The following is a 17581-nucleotide window of genomic DNA, read 5'->3' as shown; positions in this document are numbered from 1 at the left end:
CGCATCAGCAGCGAATGACATGTTTAACCGGCAAGGCTTTAAAGCACATGCAAATAATGAACTTTTGTGAACTGCAGTGTCCCGTTCCTCTGCTTTTACATTTGATGTGAATATACGTCGTGCTGCAGTGTAGCCTATAGATGAAGGCGCCGCAACTGATAAAATGCGCAGTTGTTTGGTGTGATTTTACGATTCCAAATTTAGGGGGGCCAAGCTTGGTGACACGGGGGCACTGGCCCCCCCGGGCCCCCCCCCCCCCTAGAACCGCCACTGCCGCTTAACCCTCTGGGCTTCTTCGCCCGAAAAAACGGGCGAAAACTTGAACGTTTCGAATTGTTTAATTTTTTTGCTTCATCGGATGGGGGTGAAACCTGGTGACTTTTGTTGTATTACCTATATGAACACACAAACAAATCAAGGAGATGATTCTGATATGTTAAAGGGTCGTAAAAAAAAAAGTCACACTTAGCTTCCTCCCGCCCGAAAACGGGCGACATAGGAAATGAATGGGAAATACGAAAAAATAGGAAAACTCAGAGAAACTTTTGGTGGTACAAGCTACAGATCAGCGACTGTGCTGAAAAAAAGTGTACAGCAATGAAGGGGTGACACTCTAAAACATCAAGAGTGCAAATAAGACACCCTCCCCCCCACACACACCCACACACACACACAGAGAAATGAACTGGTAAGACTGAAACAGCAAATTTTGCCCCAAACTATATAAAAATTATATAATCATAATAACTCCAAAACTATAGCAAGGAGAGTCAAAAGTTAGGTATCGTTTGAAAGAACTCTTTTTAAATTTTTTGAAAATATAAATTACATTACATTTGGACATTGTCCTGCCAAGAAACGGCGGATAAAAGACAATATATATATATATAATTTGTATTATGATTTTGCATATCTTTCTTATTTGTCATGGAATAACTCAGGAAGGAAATAAGGTAGGAGGAAAATTCTTTTTTAGTGAAGTCCCCCTACATGTTAGCTGCATCTGGATAAAATTTTTTTAATTTTTGGATAAAGGAATCAAAAGTTACAGCATTTGGAAAAGAGATAGCCTTTTTGTACAGTCTTTGACACCCCCTCATGGGCAATTTTTTCTCCATGAAGAATATCTTGTCATAAAAGCAATAGATTATGTTAATTTTGGGCTCATTTTAATTTTAATAATATGCTGTAAAAAATGAAGTGCCATTTTCAATTATCTGAGAATGTTTCATGAGCTGTATGATGTTTTTGACACATTGCAGTACATTATTTTATAGATTATGAAAAAAAAGAAATTCTATTTATCAGCAAATAACTCAGCAATACTTAAGAGTTTTTCAAAGTGGATACATTCACTGTAAAGTTCAGACTCTAAGCTTTCAAATGACATCAACTTTGTGTTAATCAAGGCAAGATTTTTGAAAAATATGGTAATGAATATTTTCGCAGCTAGGTGGCGCCTGCTGGCGGTACACTCGGTTTTAGAGGGATTACTCAGCACTCGTTAGGAGTTAATAAATGTAATTAGATGCATTAAAAGCTGAGATCCTAAGCTTTAAAATGATATATAATTTGTGTTGTTCCATTCAGTGGTTGCTTAGTAATTAATTTGTTTCTTTCCGAATGGGAATAAATCAAATAAATAAATAAATAAAACCGCCTATAGGCGGTTATAGGACATGACACATATTTATACATTTTGAAGCCACTAGATGGCGCTCTTCTCACTTGATTTTTTTTCTCAACCCTATTTTTTTTTTAGGCCTGCACTCTATTTTGATGTGAAATGTTGCATTTATTAAAAAAAAAAAAAAAATATATATATATATATATATATATATAGATATATATATATATATATATATTAATTCTAATGGAAAAAATAGCTCATAAAAATTATATAATTAATGCAAAATATCATAAAAAATTCAAAAAATTCAAAATAATAATCAGAAAACATTATAGAACAAAAATATATTTGATTGGTTATCCTGGGAAAAAGTAAAGTAAAATTTTAAGGCTTCGTCCTTAGTCCGGGAGGAAGCTAAGTGTAACCCATTTACGAAGAAGCCCAGAGGGTTAAAATAGAACCGACACCCGACCCGCACCCGAAATAAAATCAGTTTAGCCAATCACATTATAGACACAATTACAAAAATGTTTATTGCCAGGTCATACAGAATTAATTAGTTATAACGACAATTAACACAAGGACAACTTCAGCCGAAGCTGTCAAAAGGCCGGTACATGATGGCTAACGTTACCACAAAACTGAGTAGCCTAACAGACGCGCTACAACACTATATCTGCCACGCAATTTCGTCTAGCCTACATCTAACAATTTTGGGTTCAAACCATATACTGTAAAAAATAGGTTCAAACACGCCCTGCACACCACACATACTGAACAGTGTTACATTTGAAAAATACTGTTCGATAGAACTGCTTGGTTTGTTACCACAGTTATCTGCGTGCTTCCTCGGCGATGAAGTTCCACATGTGCGGCTATCCAACACGACAGCAAAGCCTTTCACAATATTTTCTTCAGATAACTCCAAACTTCTCCCACACACTGGACTTGATTTTTGATGACGTGTTGTCGACAACTTTACAATCTCCACTAGCTATTCTTTTCTTCAACTCCTCAGCATCCATCTCGACGACTGCAAGCAGATCGCGCGCACGGTTATGAGGAATTTTTAAAAGTGAAAGTAGCCTAGGTAACGTTATAGATCCTGTGAGGGCGTGGCGCGTGGGCACAAATAAACTGATGTGGATTTTAAATAATTTTATCAACTTGAAATACAGGAATATTTTTGTAGATGTGTTCCTAAAAATATGCATATATTTTTACGTTTGCATGTGATTGTTTTAAACCCGTGTTTAGACCCGTGTTTAGACCCGTGTTTCCCCCGTGTCCGACCCGACCCGTACCCGACACAGTTGGATATTTTTCACCCGTTTGAGCAACCGTACCCGCGGGTACCCGAACCCGTGCAGGACTCTAACTTGCGCTTTAAAAATGGGGGAGGAGACCGAAAGAAACTCTGGGTTTACTGAAGAAAACCTGCTTCTGACCAAGTTATGGGCATGAAATGCCCAAAATAAAAAGGTTACTGCTCATAAGTAATTCTGAATAGAAACATAACACATATACATTTAGAAAGCCAACCCTTGAGAGTTTATAGTTCAAGACTCAAAAATAACCAGACTGTTATTAATATTGAGATATATAAGCTCAAACATATTTTGAACTAAAATAATCCAGGATCACCAGTGATCCCTGACATGTAAGGGGTTAAGAGAGCAGCCAGAAAAATGGAGCATAGCGAAGTGGAAAGAGAGCACAATTGCGTACAGAAAGGCCTTAAAAACTGCTAGATCTGCTTATTTTTCAACACTTTTAGAAGAAAACAAACACAACCCTATTTATTTGAAACAGTGACTAAATTAACAACAAAAAAATGAAGCTTCAACACCGGACGTTTACAAACAGCACAGAAGTTATGACTTTATGAACTTCTTTACTTACAAGATAATATTAGAGAGAAAATGATAACTATGCAACCGTCTACTACAGTATCGCATCAGACAGTGCATTGTAGTCTCCCTGAGGAAAAATTGCATTAATTCATTGCTATAGGAGAGGAAGAATTGTCTAAACTCGTTAAATCATCTAAATCAGGGGTGCCCAATCCTGCTCCTGCCGATCGACTGTCCTGCACAGTTCATCTCCAACCCTAATCAAACACACCTGTCTTTAATTTTGTGAACCTGAAGACCTTAATTGATTGCTTCAGGTGTGTTTGATTAGGGTTGGCGATGAACTGTGCAGGACAGTCCATCGGAAGAAGCAGGATTGGGCACCCCTGATCTAAATCAACAACATGTTAGACCCTTTACCGACTAAGCTATTGAAAGAGATGCTTCCAGAGTTCATAGATCCTCTTCTTAATATCCATAATTCATCTGTCACTAGGATATGTACCGAAAACTTGATCCTACAGAATTAGTCAATTACAGGCCGATCTCGAATTTACCTTTTTTGTCAAAATTAATAGAAAAGGCAGTATCCTCACAACTATGTTGCTTTTTAGAAAGAAATGGTATCTGCGAGGATTTCCAGTCAGGATTTAGACCATATCATATCATCCGATCGTGGTTGTATCTCTCTGTTAGTGTTACTGGATCTTAGTGCTGCATTTGATACCATCTACCACAACATTCTTTTGAATAGACTCAAAAATTATGTTTGCATTAGTGGAATTGCACTAGCATGGTTTAAATCATACTTATCTGACTGTTATCAGTTTGTAGCAGTAAATTAAGAGATGTCATATCGCTCAAAAGTTCAATATGGAGTACCACAAGGCTCAGTACTAGGACCGTTGCTGTTCACATTGGAGATATCATTAGGAAGCATGGAATTAGTTTTCACTTTTAAGCTGATGATACTCAGCTCTATATTTCTTTGCGCCCTGACGAAACGCACCAATTCACAAAATTAACAGAATGCATAGCTGATATAAAAATTTGGATGACTAGTAATTTCCTACTACTTAATTCAGAAAAAACGGAGTTTCTAATTATTGGGCAAAAAACCTCTGTGCGTATTAAAGTCCCCGTGAACCAGAAGTTGCAAAAGACTTTTCTCCAGTGTTGTGATGTATTTCCAAGAGAAACGGAATATTGAATTGAGGGCGGGGTTTTACTTAAGCGCACCTCCTCTCCATCTCTCACTCATAGCAGACTAACGGTTTGAGGGGAGTGGTTAAGCGTTTTCAACCCAAGCCGTCAAACTGACGTCATCAGAGAAGGAACACCATTCCAGACCGGAAGTAACTTTTCCGATTTTGATTAAAGATTACCACAACAAACTATTTTTTTTCTGTGTATTAACTTGCACGGATTAACTGTTCACCACAAGACTAGTAATATGTGCTAACAAAGTAAATAAGGTCAATTTTGATTTCATGACAACTTTAACCCAGAATACTGTCTAACAATTGATGGCTTCTCTGTCAAGTCTTCGCCATTGGTTAGGAACCTGGGTGTGCTCTTTGATACCAATCTTTCATTTGAAAGCCACGTTTCTAGCATCTGTAAAACCACATTCTTCCATCTTCAAAATATATCTAAATTACAACATATGCTTTCAATGAAAAATGCGGAACAGTTAGTTCATGCGTTCATGACATCAAAGCTAGATTATTGTAATGATCTACTGGGTGGTTGCCCTGCATGCATAATAAACAAAGTCCAGTTGGTCTAAAACGCAGCAGCTACAGTTCATTCTAGAACCAGGAAGTATGACCATATTAGCCCTGTTCTGTCAACACTGCATTGGCTCCCTATTAAACATCGTATAAATTGTAAAATATTGCTGACTACTTACAAAGCACTTAATGGTTTAGCTCCCCAGTACTTGAGCAAGCTTTTAACGCATTATAGTCCTTCACGTCTACTGCGATCTCAAAATTCTGGCCTGTTGATAATACCTAGAATATCAAAATCGACTGCTGGCGGTAGATCCTTCTCCTATTTAGCACCTAAACTTTGGAACAGTCTTCCTAACATTGTCCGGGAAGCAGACACACTCAGTCAGTTTAAATCTAGACTAAAAACGCATCTCTTTTTACCTGGCATTCATATAGAACATTACGTTTCTATTATTCAAATCAGTTAAATGATTATTAGGCTGCATAGATTAGGTCAGCCAGAACCGGAACTGACCTATAACACCTGATGTACTCGTTACATCATAAGAAGAATGGCATCCACGCTAATGTTAGTCTAGCTCCATAGAAGCTCCTCCGCGAGGCGCGAGAGATACGAGACTGGTCCGGTGCGCATGTTATGCTTATCAATCGCCACCGGCCTTGCGCCATTCTCTCACGGCTCTTGGCCGCGCCCTGCTTGCCACACCTTGATTAGCTTCAGGTGTGTTTGATTAGGGTTGGAGCTAAACTCAGCAGGAAAGTGGATCTCAAGGGCAAGAGTAGCCCACCTCTGACTTAGGATAATGGCTGTATGGCTTGTTGTAATGCAGACAGCTTGTTGTCCTGCATATTCTGTGTATGCAGAGCTACAGTCCTGGGTTTCATCAACAAGGTGTGACTAAATTGATTGAGTGGTGTGAGAATAATGCTCTTGTCATTAATACGAGTAAAACTGAGGAGATTGTATTTGGGTCTGCATCTGATATAATGCCTGTTTTTATTCATAAGGAGAAAATCAGATTGAGACATATAAATATTTAGGAGTGATTATAGATGATATGTTATCTTGGAAAGATCACATTGATACTCTCAGTAAAAAAACAAAGCAGAGAATTTACTTTCTTCGTCATCTTAGGTCATTTGGAGTAAGAAAACAGATTCTTTTGTTGTTCTTTAGGTCTGTGATAATGAGTATACTGCAATATTGCAACTCTATTTGGTATAAGAGTTTGTCTGTTATGCTAAAAACAAAGTTGTTTAATCAATAAAAAATTTGCTCAAAGATTGTAGGTCAGCCTCTTGAGAAGCTTTATGATTCAGCCTATCATAACAATTTGCTAAGGCTGGCTAATAATATAGCTTCCAACCCTATGCATATTCTGCATAATGAGTTTGAACTACTACCATCAAAGTGGAGGTATAGAGTCCCCCAAGGGCGAAATTGTCAATCACACATTGGGGGGGACAGCTTGGGACTTTTTGTGTTGGCGCATGGACACATTTTTTTAATCAAAATAAAATAAAAGTCAGAGTCCGAATGTTTGTAATTGTATAACACAAGGAATTTTATTACATCTGATCGTCAAACCAACGTATACTCACCCTGTAATGATTACAGCATCGGCATCAATTACAAGCCTGAATTGACAACAAAGCGGCCAGTGATCTCTCTCTTATATTCTTCTATAAACATATAGTGGCTATAAACATTTTGATTAAATTACTGTTACAGGATAACAATATTCTAATATCAAGTCTTGAGCAATGATAGTAAAACAGTTATGTACTAATGAGGGAAAATGCTGTTTATTTTGTACAAATTTAAACAAAAGTAACTTGTCAGCTTAAAAATAAACTCGCTGAATTCACCTGGTCGTTATCTAAGGGATTATGTCAGCCAAATACAGGATATTTACCATTCATAGATATGTGCCAAATGTCTGTCAGATTTTGCGCTCCTAATCCCGGCCGGGATTTTATATTTTCGGAGCTGGAAAGAAAGACGTATTTGCAATCACATCGATATTGCCCGCATAATCATACAGTATGATCAAATATTGGGGGGACAAATTGTCCTTTGAATATTGGGGGGGACGTGTCCCCCTGTCCCCCCATAGAATTACGCCTATGGAGTCCCCAGATTTAACAAAGTGAGGCTGAAACACTCTTTTGTGCCCCAGGCTATCTTAGCGTTGAACAAAAACACTTAATCAGAAATCAAGAGTATCGTGAAGGTGTTGTAGATGAATGCATAATGTGTGAGGTTTAAGTGTTTTAAGGTTTAAGTTACAATAAAGTATAAAAGTAAAGTAAAGTAAAATCAGAATTGATGTCAACTTTATGCTGTTTCCCAGTAGTATATATGAAGAGTTCAGATGCAAAAGCCTCTAAGTGCCATCTGAAATTTTCTTCTAGAATGATCATTTTTATCAAGCTCGTATATTTAAGTTCAATAATTTCACTTAAATGACAATTAATAGGTAATTTTCATTCCCATTTAAGTGAAATTACTGAACTTAAATATACGAGCTTGATAAAAAATTATCTTTCTAGAAGAAAATTTCAGATGGCACTTAGAGGCTTTTGCATCTGAACTCTTCATATATTTTTTCCTTTCTTTTTTCCTCTTCATTTTTGAGGGTTTTACACCTTGCTTTGTATACACCTTGTGTTGGATTGCTTGGATTTTCCTATTTTTAAAAATAAAACCGCTTGTACAGGTTATTGTCACATCTTGTTCATTTTGTTCATGTTCATGTTTTCATGTCTTTTATTTTGAAGTTCTCATAGTCATGTTTCCTGTCATGTCATGTGATTCCCTTCCCCCTCATGTGATCTTGGCATGTGTTTGCTTTGTTTTCATGTGTTTTGTTCAGATTGTTTCATTGTTTGTTTACTTTCAGGTAGGCTATATCTTGTTAATCATTAGACATTGTTTATGTACACTCACCTAAAGGATTATTAGGAACACCATACTAATACTGTGTTTGACCCCCTTTCGCCTTCAGAACTGCCTTAATTCTATGTAGCATTGATTCAACAAGGTGCTGAAAGCATTCTTTAGAAATGTTGGCCCATATTGATAGGATAGCATCTTGCAGTTGATGGAGATTTGTGGGATGCACATCCAGGGCACGAAGCTCCCGTTCCACCACATCCCAAAGATGCTCTATTGGGTTGAGATCTGGTGACTGTGGGGGCCATTTTAGTACAGTGAACTCATTGTCATGTTCAAGAAACCAATTTGAAATGATTCGAGCTTTGTGACATGGTGCATTATCCTGCTTGAAGTAGCCATCAGAGGATGGGTACATGGTGGTCATAAAGGGATGGACATGGTCATAAAGGGATGGACATGGTCAGAAACAATGATCAGGTAGGCCGTGGCATTTAAACGATGCCCAATTGGCACTAAGGGGCCTAAAGTGTGCCAAGAAAACATCCCCCACACCATTACACCACCACCACCAGCCTGCACAGTGGTAACAAGGCATGATGGATCCATGTTCTCATTCTGTTTACGCCAAATTCTGACTCTACCATCTGAATGTCTCAACAGAAATCGAGACTCATCAGACCAGGCAACCTTTTTCCAGTCTTCAACTGTCCAATTTTGGTGAGCTCGTGCAAATTGTAGCCTCTTTTTCCTATTTGTAGTGGAGATGAGTGGTACCCGGTGGGGTCTTCTGCTGTTGTAGCCCATCCGCCTCAAGGTTGTGCGTGTTGTGGCTTCACAAATGCTTTGCTGCATACTTCGGTTGTAACGAGTGGTTATTTCAGTCAAAGTTGCTCTTCTATCAGCTTGAATCAGTCGGCCCATTCTCATCTGACCTTTAGCATCAACAAGGCATTTTCGCCCACAGGACTGCCGCATACTGGATGTTTTTCCCTTTTCACACCATTCTTTGTAAACCCTAGAAATGGTTGTGCGTGAAAATCCCAGTAACTGAGCAGATTGTGAAATACTCAGACCGGCCCGTCTGGCACCAACAAACATGCCACGCTCAAAATTGCTTAAATCACCTTTCTTTCCCATTCTGACATTCAGTTTGGAGTTCAGGAGATTGTCTTGACCAGGACCACACCCCTAAATGCATTGAAGCAACTGCCATGTGATTGGTTGATTAGATAATTGCATTAATGAGAAATTGAACAGGTGTTCAATAATCCTAATAATCCTTTAGGTGAGTGTATATCCCTTGTTTCCATTGTTTCTTGAGTAGCTAAATCTGCCTTTACACTTTTGGGCAGAACGGTTCTAAGAACAGTTAGGAATGGTTCCAGTTGTATTTCCACTTTAGCCTGTTATGGCACGGCACGATTACAAACTATTCTCTGGCCAGAATTTTCAGCACGGTTGGCTGTGCTATTTTTTGTGCTATATTTACTGTGCTGGTAGAATGAATGTGACGTCGCTACTCAGTATTTGTCACTTGTCTGTTGCCTGGCTGCCAATTTCTCTCTTAGCTGGCTAATTGTGTTATTTGAGTGACATTAACACAAATTAATAATACATCTAAAGGGGTATTATTTATTATGCCCCTTTTTACAAGATATAAAATAAGTCTCTGATGTCCCAAGACCCAAGTCCCAAACATAAGTCTCTGATATCCCAAGTGTGTATGTGAAGTTTTAGCTCAAAATACCCCACAGATTATTTGTTATAGCATGTTAACAGTGCCACTTTTGGGGGGTGAGCAAAAACACGCCCTTTTTGTGTGTGTGGCCCTTTAAATCCAAATGAGCTGATGCTCCCAGCCCCCTTTCAAGAACAGGGCGGAGCTTCAACACCAAAACAGGACATTTTCACGCTCTAAAAATATCAGAAACTGTCAGTAGCTCATCACATTCAGGTCTGTGACTTCAAATGGCGTTCATGTACAGTTTTTAACTAGGAAACTCATATTTACGATAATTCTGATAGCACATGAGGGCAGCATCAGTGAAAACAGGCAGCTTTAAACAATGGTACAGTAGCTTTAGCAACATCAGTTGTACAAACAAGCTCTTTCAGAAGTGCAATTTGGAAGGACTCACAACATGACGTGAGATACTTTGCAAGGATCTGCGCAATTTTTCTTTAGCAATTTTCTTTGGGACATTTCCTTTGAAAAAATAAATAAAATTAACCACAATGTCCTCAATGACTCCGATGGCGGGAGTCTATGGAGACTCTTATGTGCATTGGTACCTCCCAAAACACAACACTTGTAATGCCTCTGTGATTCTCACTCAGGGCTGTTTTGGGCATCGTCACCGGCTGTTGGCGGGGCTCCTCCCAACAATGACGTCGTTGTAGAGGGGAATCTGAATTAGCTTGTTTGAAGAGACTGCTTTTGATTGATGGGAATTATAAAAAATTGTTCGTGGATTTTTACCATTATAGGCTGGTTGTTCACACACACTGCCAACACACATCGGTGTTCAAACACCTTATAAAAGTGAATTTTGCTTGAAAAGAAATGTCTGATCAACCTCCATGACATGGTCGCTATGTATATCGCATATCGTCTGTAAACTCTCCTGTTACGAAGGCAATAACTAATGCATTTATATAAAATTCCAAAGAGCTCCATTATCAGTGCCACAGTGGAAAATGAAACCATATCCAGACCGGCTTGTCTAAATCAGCATGGAATAGAACGGTTAAGCAAAGAGAATGGTTTGCCCTGACGGTGTATCTGGCTCACCGTTTGTAAATAAAACTGCACTTGGGTTCTCAACTCTGGCTCCCCATTAGTGGATTTCATTACAGTTATGCTGTGCCATCCTTCCCCTGATAAGATTGAACCCTGCATACAAGACTTTGTCACATAATTTCAAAAACAAGCAGCAGAGAGACAAGTGTCCAGGCTTTCTTTGTATAGCTTTGTTAGCCAACAACACAAATTGTACTGACAAAAGCGTGCTGATGATGCATTTTACACTGGCTCTAGATAAAGGAAAACCTTTTCCACCTCTCTCAATGACCGTTAAATGTACCTTTAAGACTTGTAAACGTAAAGTTTTGGTTTTGTTTCACTGTGTTCTGTTCCTGGTTTACCTGCCTTAGTTCCTTCTAGTTAGTTTCTCTGACTGTTTGTTAGTTCCACACTCCTGTTTCTGTTCTCCCTGATTACGACTCTGTGTATTTTTTTTTTTTCATTATTAATTTTTATTGGTTTTATGACAACAACAACAACAACATAACAACGAAAGAAAAAAACAAAACATGAACACCCACCCACCCACAAAAAAAAAAAAAAAAAAAGGGCCAGAGTACAATAAGAATGACATAAGTGCCTAAAATAATTACAAAGGAAAAAGACCAAACACATACAAAAAGGGGATAGAATCAGCATTAAAATCACAGTATTATAAATGTGTCAAAGTCCATTACATGCTACTGTTATTAAGCTGATGGAGGAAGGGACTCCAGATCTTAGAAAATGTATTAAGAGACTTTGCTTCATTAAACCTCATTTTCTCAAGATGAATGACAGAGGCCGACTCTGTGTATTTAAGTCTGTTCTGTTCAGTGTCCAATATCGTCTTTAGTTATGTGGTTGTTTGCTTATTGCTCTGTGTGATCTCCTGAGTGTTCCCTTTTTTTTTTTTTTTTTTTTCATTAAAGTCTGCTTTTGTTGTTTACACCTTCATCATACACTTTTATTAAAGCCACACCTGAAAATTACAACAACAGCACAGCAGTGTAATTAAATGGTTTCCAAGATTACCGGCATATGGTGTCCTTTCTAGGTGGGAAGTAGTAAAGCCATTTAAAGTTTCACTGAACACTACAATTTTCCCTAAAAGGTTAGTGAAGATCAGGTGCTGTCTGCTCTATATGAATTCCTGGAAGAGCGGAAACTGGAAACCTCCCTGTTTCTCTGAGCTTATTCTAATCATCCTCAGTCAGCACCTTTGAAAATTTCCTCCCATTTGTGCCCTAAAATGCTAAGCTCTTCAATCTTATAAATTTAGCCAAAGTTTGGTTGGTTAGCGTGGTCCAGTTTGCCTGTTGGTGGCATATGCCATTATCACAAATATTTCACAATATGTTTTGGCCATTACCCTTTTTTGGGGGAATCTTAAAAGCTGAAATTAATTTTTTATATATTTTTAGAAGTTATGTAATGTCTAGCCAAGTACTGTAACTGCCATTGAAATGAATTGCAGTACTAATAGTTTTCTCCAGGTATTATACTAGCTCCTTGATGATTTGAGTGTTAGATACACCACCTTTATGTGCACACATGCAATGTAAAGCACATGTTAAGCAGCCTGTCCTCTTTTATAAGATCACCTGGGGCCAGTTGTTCAAAAAGTTTAATCTGGATTTGGAAATTCCATGGTCAGCTATCAGGTAGATCAGGTAATCTATCTTTCTTTTGTGCCGGTTTTTCAATGCAAAATTGGATTGAATCACCCTGTGTCACATGTGCTCTGTGTCTGTCATTGGACTTTTATGTTGAAGTGGTTGCTTTGTTATTTTTGTAGTCCGTTTGTAGTCTTTCTTGTTGATTATTTTTCCCCAGGTGTTTCCTATTAGCCACTCACTCTCATTACCTTGTTAAACTTGTTTTGTCATCTGTAAAAATAACCCTTGTGTGTCTCTCTTGTGTTTTGTCAGTTGTATCATGCCATACCTTTCTCTTGCCTTGTGAATCTTGAATTACCCTAGTTTCCCTGTGTTTTGTTCCTCTTGTGGATTTTACCAATTAGCTGCATGTGGATCCTCTTCCCAGCCTGCTCCTTTGCCTGCCTGACTGTCCCTTTGTTACACCCTGATCCAGATACTAGTGCTCTACAGAGCCCCTAAAGGGACATGGGGATAGACAAAATTTCAATGCTTTTGCATTCTCTCAGAAAAGTTTCACATGCTGTAGTGTTCACCCGAGAAACTTTGTGTTCGCTTGCAAATCACTTTTCACTGGTTCATCTCTTATGATTGTGCCAATGTAGTTTACAAACAGTACAGTAATAATATTTTTTTTTAATCATAAGTAATAGTAAATCATTCTGAATCTCCTGATCAAAACACATGCGAAGAAGCAGAAACAAGCGATCTCATATCATATCATATGTAAAATATATCATCAAAATTAAACAGCATATTGATCAAAACTACCTAATGAGTGAAATGTCGACCCAGGATGAGTTACAGGACTGTACAAGCATTCTCAAGTTGATGGACTCAATTTATTCCATCTATGTTTAGATCATCTTTCTGAATCCCATCCAAACAATCCCATACAAAAATGTGATTTTCTCTGCTTTTTTCTTAAACTTACCCATATTTAAGTGTTGATTAAAAAAAAGAATACATGAGGGTCTGTTATTTCCTTTGATATATGGCATGTTTAGATATTCATGCAAAATATTCCAGGGGTCATACGATTTTTTGTGAAAATGATCAAAAATGCTGGCGGTGGCTTAAAAAAAAAAATGCTGGCGAGGAAAGAGTAAAACTAATCAAGAGCAAAATAAAAAATATGTGTGTGTGTATATATTACATGATACAAATGTTGTATTTTTTGACAAATTTGTACATTTTATTACATTTTTGTTCCTGAAATCTACCCTTCTGATGGGATCATATAATCCAGATTTTCTTTTTTCTTTTTTTTTCTTTTTTTGGATCAAAGGTATCCCAATCTTACTAAAAGGTTTTGAACAACACAAACTGATTATTGACCCAGAACAAAACCAAGATTGGATTTTGAGATCTAATCTGATTTCAGAATCCCTTTTTTTTTTTTTCGTCTTTTTCTTTTTAACAACCCATCTTCAAGATTTGATACAATCCGATAGCCGAAGTCCGATTAGATTACTTTTGAACAACTGGTCCCAGAATGATGTAAAGCCAACTGTCAACTCATGTACCTTTTTTTTTTTTTAAATGTTACTCAACCATGTGTGATGCCAGAGTTTTTCAGTGGATATAACGTCTGGATATGGTTATTAGCCTACATCACTTTAAAGCTGCTGTATGTAACTTTTACTTGGTTAAAAAAAAGTCAGTTATTGAGCAAATACATAAAAAAATCAGTGTTCAGAACTGTCTCCCTACCTCACCCAGAGTACCTCATCCTACCTTCACAACGAGAGTAAATATCAGCATGGCTTTTGAGAAGTGTTGACAATTATGGCTTTTTTACTGCTAAACAGTAAAGGCATTTCAGTGGCTCAATAGCTACTAGCAGCAGATGCGTATAACTTGTTCAAAGGACATTTTTGTTGGGATATATGCGTAATAGGATATGCTTCTTATTGTCATGTCCATGTACAATGACAGATCTGCTCTGATGTGGTGATCACATGTTCATCACAAAGAGGAGCAGTGCTGAAGCACAACCCATGTAAAAAAAAAAAAAAAAAAAAAACCTCATTAAGTAATTTGCAATTTTATGTTTTAAAAAGAGATAGAAAGGCAAAAGTTACATAATGCAGCTTTATTTATTTTTTTGTATTATTGGTGTTATTTAAGGAAACCATTATTATTGCCCATATGGTAAGAGATTTAAACAAACCTCTGGCTCTAAGAATTACATTTCTGTACCCAAATCTTCATGAATGGTACCTCAAATGTGTGAATTGTTGAGGAGAGTGCTCTTACTTTTCTGAACAATTTGACTACATTTTTTAGCTAAAAAAAAAAAAAAAAAAAAAAAAAACCTATATATCCAGGGAGAAATTGGAGTTAGCTCTAGTGAGCAACCATCTGGAAACCATCCAGCAATGTCCACGCAACCACTTTCTTACATTTTAAAATTTGTTTTATTGTATTGTGTTGTTTACATACTGTTATTTTATTTCATTCATCTTATATCACTCCTTGTTGTCAAATGTTATGCTGTTTATTTTGTTTATTTTAATGGGTATACTGCTATGCTGAGATATTGAACTGGCAGCAGTGACATGTAATGGTTTCTAAAGAAGGCCCTTCTGGGATCTGGGATCTCGTATTTCACATGCGTGACACAAGATGAAAGGCTCCACAGGAAGCCAGTGGCTAAATGAGAAATGGGTCCAAGCAAATGCCTTTTGAGTGACGCTCACGAACATGTGAGCAAAATACGAACATTACACAAACACTTATGCGCATACATAATGCTCTCTCACGTGCATGTGATGCTGTTACACAAGCAGCAGGTTTGTGTTTAGGACCTTGAGGGACCGAAACGTTAAAGGCACAGCATACACACTTTGACTAAGTGATACCACAGCCAGCTAGATTCATGTTGGCTTAGTTAATTAGGCTATAGAGACTTTAACTGTAGGAAAATCATATAATCCCTTTCATCACCTGATCTTTTAACATAAACTCGAACCTTCAAATAAATACAAAGCCAGGACCCACTTTACATTAGGTGTTTTAACTATTAAGTGTACTTACCGTACACTTAAAGTATTGCATGTGATTACATTATGTAATTACACAGTTTACTGTTGATTGATTGATTAATTGTGTCAGGGGTTTTCACAGCTGTCCTGGAGGACCCCCAGCACTGCGCATTTTGTATGTCTCCCTTGTATGTATCTGACACACCGAGTTCAGTTGAATCAGGTGTGTTAGACATACAAAAACATGCTGTGCTGGGAATGCTCCAGGACCGGTTTGAAAATCCCTGGATTAGGTACACTATAGTTTACCCAAAAATGAAAATTCTTTTACTCATTATATACATAAGATGTGAGACATAAAATGTGAAATTATGAAGAATCTTCACATAGCTCTTCCATATCTTCCAATTCCATATAATTATATATAATTATAATGAATTACTGAACATGTCCTCAGAGCTTCAAAGAAAACCGTAAATGTATCAGAAAGTCTTCTGAAGCCATACGACAGCTTTGTGTGTGGAACGAACATTTTCTTTATTTTTCTGAAAATCTTCTCCACTATAGATCACATTTAATCGGCATTGTCCAGTGTCCAGATGAAAAAATGGTCCATGGAAAAATGAAAAAAATAAAATAAAATACATTTTAACATCAATGACATTGGAGTAACATTATTATATATTTTTTTTACGAAAATCTCACTAGAGACAAGCTTCTGCAAAGGGGAAGATTATCAGTGAATAACAGCTGAAATTTAGTCTGTTCTTCACACAAAGCTATCGTATGGCTTCAGAAGACTTGGACTATGGACTACCCTAACAGTGCTTTATAGGATTAAAAAAAGAAGAACAAAAACTCCCTTTCTACTTCACAGAAAGAAAGAAAAAACCATGAGGCATGGAAGTCATGAGGGTTTCATTATATGATGGTAAATAATGACAGAATTTTATTATTGCTTTAAGTGTCAACATAAAACCTGATTTGTGTCTGTGTGATAGTATTAGTTATGTCTACTTTCCTTTCTATGGCCAGCCCACATTATTCCGTCTTGAAATATGATCATGTGTATACTTCTTACATACTCATTACTGCTGTTTTGTAACTCTTGCATAAAGATGAATCTTGCCACATGGGGGCAGCTTGAATCTCATTGTGTAATGCAAGGGCTTCCATCAAATGAAGTGAGAGTATAATATTATTGTTATATCATTTAGTAATAATACAATAACTGTAGTGTCTGACAACTCAATCAATGTTAAGTCCGTTGAGATGAGCTATGGAACTTGTGACAAATTTCTTATTGGTTTTACTTGTGAACTGTTTGCCATGGAGGGTTTATCCATTCTGACTATTAATTCTGCCGTTTTAAGCATTCTACTAATTGCATGGATTGATAAGCACAACAACCAATTTGTAACAATATACTGTAGATTACACTGATAGAGATATATGGACTCAAGTGCAGTTTATTCTTCAAACAAATTACCAAACAGGTAAGTATTCTGGCAATATATATTATATTAACCATCAGAATCATTACAGGCATTATAGTTCACTTAAACATGAAAATTCTGTTATCATTTACTCACCCTCAAGTTGTTTCAAACCTGTATGAATTTCTTTCTTATGCTGACCGCAAAGGAAGATATTTTGAAGAATGTCGGAAACCAGACAGTTGACAGTTTTTTTTTTTTCTGCCATGGAAGTCAATGGGGTCCATCAACTAGTTCACCAAACTGAACATGATTGTTTACAATAGTTTGTGTCAGTGAAAATGAGTACCAGATTTGACTGAGGGGGAAACCTGAAATGTTCTAATGTATGCAGTACAACAGCAGAGATTAAAACAAGTAAAACATGTTGGAAAAATGTACAGTATGGTATACATACTTGATGGTATGATTGTTTATGATGGGTTGAAAGGAGCGTTTTAAGCCGAAAGAAGCAAATAGCCTATGTACAGGATGCATGTTTAAAGACGGTTCTATGACTGTGACCTAACATAAGAAAAAAAAGTATTTTGCAAAAAAAAT

The sequence above is a fragment of the Leuciscus leuciscus genome (genome assembly GCF_965113295.1).
Source record: "Leuciscus leuciscus genome assembly, chromosome: 19".
Taxonomy (NCBI): domain Eukaryota; kingdom Metazoa; phylum Chordata; class Actinopteri; order Cypriniformes; family Leuciscidae; genus Leuciscus; species Leuciscus leuciscus.
This window is presented reverse-complemented; position numbering follows the sequence as displayed.